The sequence below is a fragment of the Callospermophilus lateralis genome, chromosome 7 (assembly GCF_048772815.1).
Source record: "Callospermophilus lateralis isolate mCalLat2 chromosome 7, mCalLat2.hap1, whole genome shotgun sequence".
Classification (NCBI taxonomy): Eukaryota; Metazoa; Chordata; class Mammalia; order Rodentia; family Sciuridae; genus Callospermophilus; species Callospermophilus lateralis.
Window position 1 is genome coordinate 47,148,915 of NC_135311.1, and position 7,734 is coordinate 47,156,648.

The window sequence follows — 7,734 nt, forward strand, 5'->3', positions numbered from 1 at the left end:
CGAGGGATGAGCAGGAAAGTAAGATTCTTGGTGGTGAATTTAACTCTCATAATTGCAGAAAAAGGGAACATTTCTATACTTAGTAGCAAGACTCTGTACCACGACTTTCTTCACAAGTCCCTACTGGAACACTTTCCAATGCCTTGTTGCTGCTGTTGTTAATTTTTGAGACGGTCTTGCTAAAACTTGCTATTTTCCTGCCCCAGCCACCCAAGTCAAGTTGCTGGGATTACAGGCCTGCACCACTGCTCCTGGGACTGACTAGTGATTCCTACTTTCCTTGAGTGTTCTTGATTACTGAAATTCTGAAACTGGCTTCTCAGGGTGTTTTTTTTTCCTCATAAAAGATGAGCAAGTTTACTCAACCTCATAGTTTCCTCATAAAAGATGAGCAAGTTTACCCAATGTCATCGTCATTATCGTTCCTTCTTACAAAATATTGTTAGATACAACAGCCCAGCATAGGCAGTATATGTCACCCACATATAATCTTGACTTATTTGCCTCTTGAAAAAATGCCAAATTCAGGACAAGTGGAAATGGTAAAGAAAAGATCAGAGTTTTCTTCAATAACCATCACCCTCAGATTTACTAGGAAAACAACTTCTAAAAATATCCAGGATGACATTTGTACTTGCCTCTTACATGAAAATTAAAATCCACACAAATGTCTAAGGAACTATAGAGGAAAAATGCAAATCAAAGACACCATTGTAAATCCTCAACACTGAAGGTTAGTGGTAATGGTACAAAATTCTAGGCATTTCACAATATTTAATATTAATTTTAATATTTTTAATATAACCCTGTTTAATATTACCCTGAGGGTAATATTAATATTACACTGGGGGTGGGGGTCATTGCCTTTCAGTGTATTTTACACACACATACAGCTACTGTAACAAGAAATATAAATTATTACCTTTCTCAGAAAATCTTTGATAGTCAAAAAACTTATATTTTTTAAAAAACTTTCCCATTTGCATTTTTAGGGATACTGGGAATTGAACCCCAGGTGCTCTATCACTGAGCTATATCCCAATTCTTTCTATTTAAAAAAAAATTGCTGATACTGGCCTCCAACTTGTGATCCTCCAGCCTCAGCCTCCATAGATTATATGCATGCATGACCAAACTCAGACCATCAAAAATTTTATAGGCATTTTAAATATATTTAATAATCCCACAAATATGAGTTTGCATAAAAAGTAGAAGTTATACCTTTGAAGTAAATTATTTTTCTTCCCAGGGTCACTATACAATGTTGCTCCTCTTAACTTTCCCTTTAACTGTTCCTTCTCAGAAAATAACTAATTTACTTCTTCCTTTTATCATCTTTTACCTCCTTGGACTACTGCTTTCATGTATATGTGTTCTTATCTTTCCAGCATCAAGAGATATTCTACCTATTGACTAGTTAATCCTTTCACTTGAGCTCAAAAGAATTTAAGACCCCATTCTTATTTTGGGTTAAAACAAAGTCAATTATGACCCACCAATTCCATTCCTATATATCTAACTAAGAGAAATTAAAATGTGTCCACAGACTTGTAAAAAAAATCATAATAACATAATAACCAAAAACTAGAAATGACACAAATGTCCATCAGTAGGAGAGTGAATAAACAAAATGTGGTATGCCATATAAAGGAATATTATTAATCCTTAATGACTGAAGTATGGATATATGCTGTAACATGGCTGAACCACAAAAATATTACCCTAAGTAAAAGAATCCAGACACTAAAGTCACATATGTATTATATGATTCTAATTAAAATGAAATGTTCAGTAGCTCAGTGATAGAGTGCTTGCCTAGCACAGGTGAGGCAATGGGTTCGATCCTTGGCACCACATAAAAAATAAAGGTTAAATTCTTTTTTTTTTTTTAAAGAGAGAGAGAGAGAATTTTAATATTTATTTTTTAGTTCTCGGCGGACACAATATCTTTGTTTGTATGTGGTGCTGAGGATCGAACCTGGGCCGCACGCATGTCAGGCAAGCGAGCTACCACTTGAGCCACATCCCCAGCCCTAAAGGTTAAATTCTTAAAAAAAAAAAAAAAAAGAATTGCCAAGCTGTCTTCCAAAGTGGCTCCATATTTCCACAAGCAATTAATTAAAATAAAACATTCAAAGAAGATTAATTTACAGAGACAGAACACAGATCAGTTTTATTATATTAGTATTATTAACTAATCTTATTGTATTAGATAATTGGTTCACCTGGGGATGGGAATGGGAATGAGTAGTGACTACAAAGAGGCAAGAGAGTTTTGGGGGTTTTTTGTTTGATTTTGGTTTTGGTGGTGGAAATTTCCTATTATCTGGCAACAGTTGCATAACTATAAATCTACTAAAAATTAATTGCACACTTAAACAGATGAATTTTAGTATATTAAGCATATATTAATAAAGCTATCATGTTTGATTAGATGCAAACAAAAGAATACTATAATGTATAGATAAGTTACATGTAATAATATAACAGAAATCCTTCAACCCACTATTCAGTTTAAGAAATAGAACCTTTCTCATGCAGGTGAAGATCACTGTTTGGATTCTTTCCTGACTCCTCTCTCCCTATCCTCCTAACCCTTTTCCTGAACTGTGCTTATCATCCCATTATTCTCTTTAGAATTTACCACATACACATACATGGATCCCTAATAATGTATTGTTTACTTTCGATTGTTTTCAAGTCTCATAAAAATGGAATCAGACTGCATGTACTTTTCTACAACTAGTTTTGATGACAATACCATATTTATCCACTTTCCAATCAGTGCAAATTTCTGTTGTTCCCCATTTTTCTCCTACATATCCGTGTTTCTATGAACATTATTATTTATCCCATACATGTTCAAGAGTTTCTCTAGGACAGTGCACCTCAGACTTCAATGAACATTTATATCAATTGAAGATCTTGTTAAAGTACACATTCTAATTCAATAGAATATTTTGATTAGGGCCTGAGAGTCTGCATCTCTAATAAGCTTCAGATATACAAATGCTCTTGGTTAATCAACAACACTTTGATTATTAAGAACAAAATCTTGGGGCTGGGGATGTGGCTCTAGCGGTAGTGCACTCGCCTGGCATGCCTGCGGCCCGGGTTAGATCCTCAGCACCACATACAAACAAAGATGTTGTGTCTGCCGAAAACTAAAATAAATAAATAAATAAATATTTTAAAAAAGACCAAAATCTAAAACAAAGTTATGCTTATCTTCAACTTTACCCTAGATAACACTAGGTTGTTTTGCAAGGTGATTATATAATACATGTCTAGTAGCTGTGTAAGGGAGAATCCATTGTTCCTCCTTTGGTATTGTCAGACCTAGATTTAAACATTTCCCCCAGTTTAGTAATTACAAGATGATATAATGGTATTAATTTGAATTTCTCTAATTAATAATAAAGCTGAGAATGTTTTAATGTTTATTAACAATTTTTAAAATGCCTATTCGTAATTTTAGCCCATTTTCCTTGTATTGTGTATGCATTTTTTCTTCTTGTTTTCTTGTTGATTTTTCTTCTTCACTCAGGTAGGAGCACTATAAATTGTGCCGCAACTGCTGTAAAACTGAGACTTCATGCTATTTTTTGATTTGAGGTTTTCCAGCACTTATGCACAATAAACTTAAAATTCTAACTTGATGTGATTTTATTTTTGACAACATTGTGGACATTCTGATCTTAATAATTTTGAAAGGAAGGTGCCTAATGTTTACTGTTAAAGTCCTCCCTGGATTCAATCCCCAACACCAAACCAAATAAACGAAATTTTCTATTAACATTTCTTATTTTATCCATAATGATTTAGATGTTTATAAATCTCCAAACATATGTGTCTTTTGGTTGTTGTTTTAATTCTTATTTATATATTTTTATCATTTATTTATTTGTGTAGTGCTGGGGATCATACCCAGGGCTTCACACAACTAGACAAGTGCTCTACCACCCAGTATACCCCAGTCTCTAAATTGTCTTTTTAAAATTTGATTTCTAATGTAATTGCCATTTTGGTATGGAATATGAGTGTAAACCTAATTTCTTTGGATTTGTTGAAATCTTTATGGCTTCATCTTCTTTTATATGTGTCATGAGGGTTTTTTTTTTTTTTTGTACTGGGAATTGACTCAGGAGCACTTAACCACTGAGCCACATCCCCAGCCCTTTTTTACATTTTAGATACAGGGTCTCAGTGAGTTGCTGAGGCTGGCTTTGAAATCACCATTCTCCTGCCTCAGCCTCCTAAGCCGCTAGGATTACAGGTATTTTAGTCAGCATTTTTGTTGCTGTGACCAAAAGACCCGGCAAGAACAATTGTAGACGAAGAAAAATTTATTTGAGGGCTCATATTTTCAGAGTTCTCAGTCCACAGATAGCCAGCTCCATTCCTCAGGGTACAAGTTGAAGCTGAACATCATGGCAGAAGAATGTAGCAGAGGGAAGCAGCTCACATGATGATCAGAAAGGAGAGAGAGAAAGAGAGAGAGAGAGAGAGAGAGAGAGAGAGAGAGAGAGAGAGAGAGAAAGAGAGAGAGAGAGAGAGAGAGATCTCCACTTGCCAGATACAAATTTAAACCCTAAAGCCATCCCCAGTGCCCAACCTCCTTTAGCCATACCCCACCTTCCTTCAGTTACCACTCAATTAATCTTATCAGGTGATTAATCCACTGATTGGGTTAAGGCTTTCATAAAGTAATCATTTTTTTCTCTGAACCTCCTAGCATTTTCACATGTGAGCTTTGGGGGGACACCTCACATTCAAACTATAACAACAGGCATGAGCCACTGTGCCTGGCTGTGTGTCCTGAGTTCTTAAGAAAATCATGTAGTCTATATTTGATTGAAGTTTTATATATATATATATATATATATATATATATATATATATATATATATAATATGTGTGTGTGTGTAGAATCATTTCTTTCCTAAATTCCCATTTGATAATCTACCAATAATTGAGATACAATTGCAAAACATGTTAGTAGATTTACCAGTTCTTCTTGTGCTATATCACTGGGATTACAGGTGTGTACTGGCTAATGTTTACTTAGGTTTACCTACATAATTACAGTTTCTTAGCTCATCATTTTTTCTAATAAATCAGACTTCCCTTTTGAAATAATTTCCATTCTGAAGTGCAAATATCTTTTAAAAATTCCTTTAGACAGTCTACGTAGATGTTAAATTCAATTTCTAGGTATCTAGAAATTATCTTATTTCTATACTTTACCCCCATTTTTGAGAGATTATTTTGCGAGGTACCAATTCCAGGTTGAAAATGACTGTCATGATTCTGAAGATATGAATCCACTGTCTTTTGACAGTGTTCTGTTGAGAAATCTGGTATCAGCTTAACTGTCCTTTTCCTGTAGATAATTTAAAAGATACAGAATTTAATGCAACTTTGCCACTTATCTGTTACATCATCTTAGTATGTCACTTCAGTTCTCTAGGCCTTGGTCCATCATTGGCTAAGTAACAACAAAAACACTAACTCTATAGTTTTGTTGTAAACATGAATATAGCGCTATACAAATGATTATTATTATCTACTCTCGACTGGCGTATTAGTCAACTTGCTGTCACTGTGATGAAATATCTGAGAAAAACAACCTAAAGAAGGAAAGATTTATTTTGAATCCCAGTTTCATAGATTTTATTCCATACTTGCTGGGCCACATGGCTCTGGGCTCATGATGAGGCAGAACATCATGGTGGGTAGAGTGTGACAAGCAAAGCTGCTCATCTCATGGTGGCTAGGAAGGAGAAAGAAAGAAAGGAAGGATCCAGGGACAAAATAAACTCTTCAGTCATGTCCCCCATGTTATCTACAAAATCACCAGCTGGAACCAAGTCTTTAGCACATGGCCTTTCGGGTACATGTCATATCCAAACCGTAATACCTGGGTAGTTTCTATGTCATATACCATCTTTTGTTCACTTCCCTCTACACTGGAAGTAACTGTAATGGGGCAAATGGGTCAGATCCAGGAGTGAGAATTAGAAATTAAAAGGACAAGCCAGAGCCAGGCATGGGGGCACATACCTATAACCCAGTTACTTGGGAAACTGAGACAGTAGCATTGCAAGCTTAAGTCTGGATGACTTCGTGAGACCCTGTCTCAAAATTTAAAGAACGGACTGGGGATGCAGCTCAGTGGTAGAGCATTTGCTTAGCACACACGAGTCCCTGGGTTCAACCCTCAATACTGTAAACAAGCCAGGGCGCAAAGTACAGCTCAATAGCAGAGGGTATGCCTAGGATTTGCAAAATCTTCTTGATTTGATCTCCACACTGCAATCAGTCAATAAACCAATCAAAGCAAGGGCAAACCTTCTTCTGAGGAGGTTTTTTAGTTTCTCTTATAGGAATCTAAGATGTCAGATAGTACTAGATATGGTAGTGCATGCCCTTAATCCTAGTAACTAGGGAGGCTGAGGCAGGAGGATTGTGACTACAAGGCCAGCCTAAGAAATTTATTGAGAATCTGTCTCAAAAAGGGGAGGAGGGCTGGGGATGTAGCTCAGGGGTTTCATAATCCAGTATGTATGTATATATACATACTGGATATATATATATATATATATATAATATTATGGTTACAAGCATAGCTTTTTTATTCTATCCCTGCTGCCACTGCCTTGCTTCAACTTTTCATTCTCTCTTGCCTTAGGCAAGAGAGAAGGCATTTCTGATTTCAGGTTCTCAGACCCCTAATTAACCCTCTGAATACTGTCAAAGCTATCATTCTAAATGCAGATATGATTACTTTCCCTGATTACTATTTTACAGAGTTGATTAACATAGGATGCTATAAAACAGTAAGAACTTTATCAAACTGTGAAAGAATGGGATGAACAGTGCAAAGCTCAATGAACACTGGCTGTTATTGTTATAGTTTATCATATTGTAATTACTGTCCCCATGTACATTGATGATGATGATGATGTTGAACCCAAGGCCTCATAGGCAAATGCTCTACCATTGAGATGCATCCTCAGTCCTTAATTATTTTTTTATAGATGGCATTGTAATTGATTACTTCTCAGTCTGTCCATTATATCTCCAATAGCTTTGGAGATTAACTGTTCTACCTCTTCTTTGCACACCTACAGGCTTACATATTATTGGGTCCTAAATTAATGTGGGAATTGAGCTACAGCAGAACCAAGAAGCTGGCTGTTGTTTCTGCTGTAGCCTACGTTGTATTATGTTTTACTGCACTGTTCATTGAAGGCAAGGGCTTTCACCTACTGTCAGACAAGGTGGCATAGCTTTGACCTTCAGAGTGTTAAATTAGTGGTTCTACCCCTTTCTCCCCACAAATACATAGTGTCTCATGGGGGGCGGGGGAGAAGATAGTACTGTACACACACACACACACCCCACAAGAAATGAGAAGTTCACAGGTTTCCATTAGTTCACCAGGGCACACAAACTTAGAGAGGTTGCAGAGAAGCAAATCCGTCCAGAGAGAAGGTTATTCGTACATTGTAGGGTTCTGATTTTTCTTAATTTTCAGTACTAAGAATCTGCAGCACTGGGTATGCCAAGATCCTCGAGAAAACAGAGATAAACACATATTTATCAAGAAAACAGATGAAGCACAAGCCTGCGGAGCAACTGGAGGATTTGGTTAAGAGTGGGAAAGGAGATTTTCCACAACCTGCAGGTTTTACTGTGTTTAGGGCACAAGTCTTCCCAAGTCCACACTTA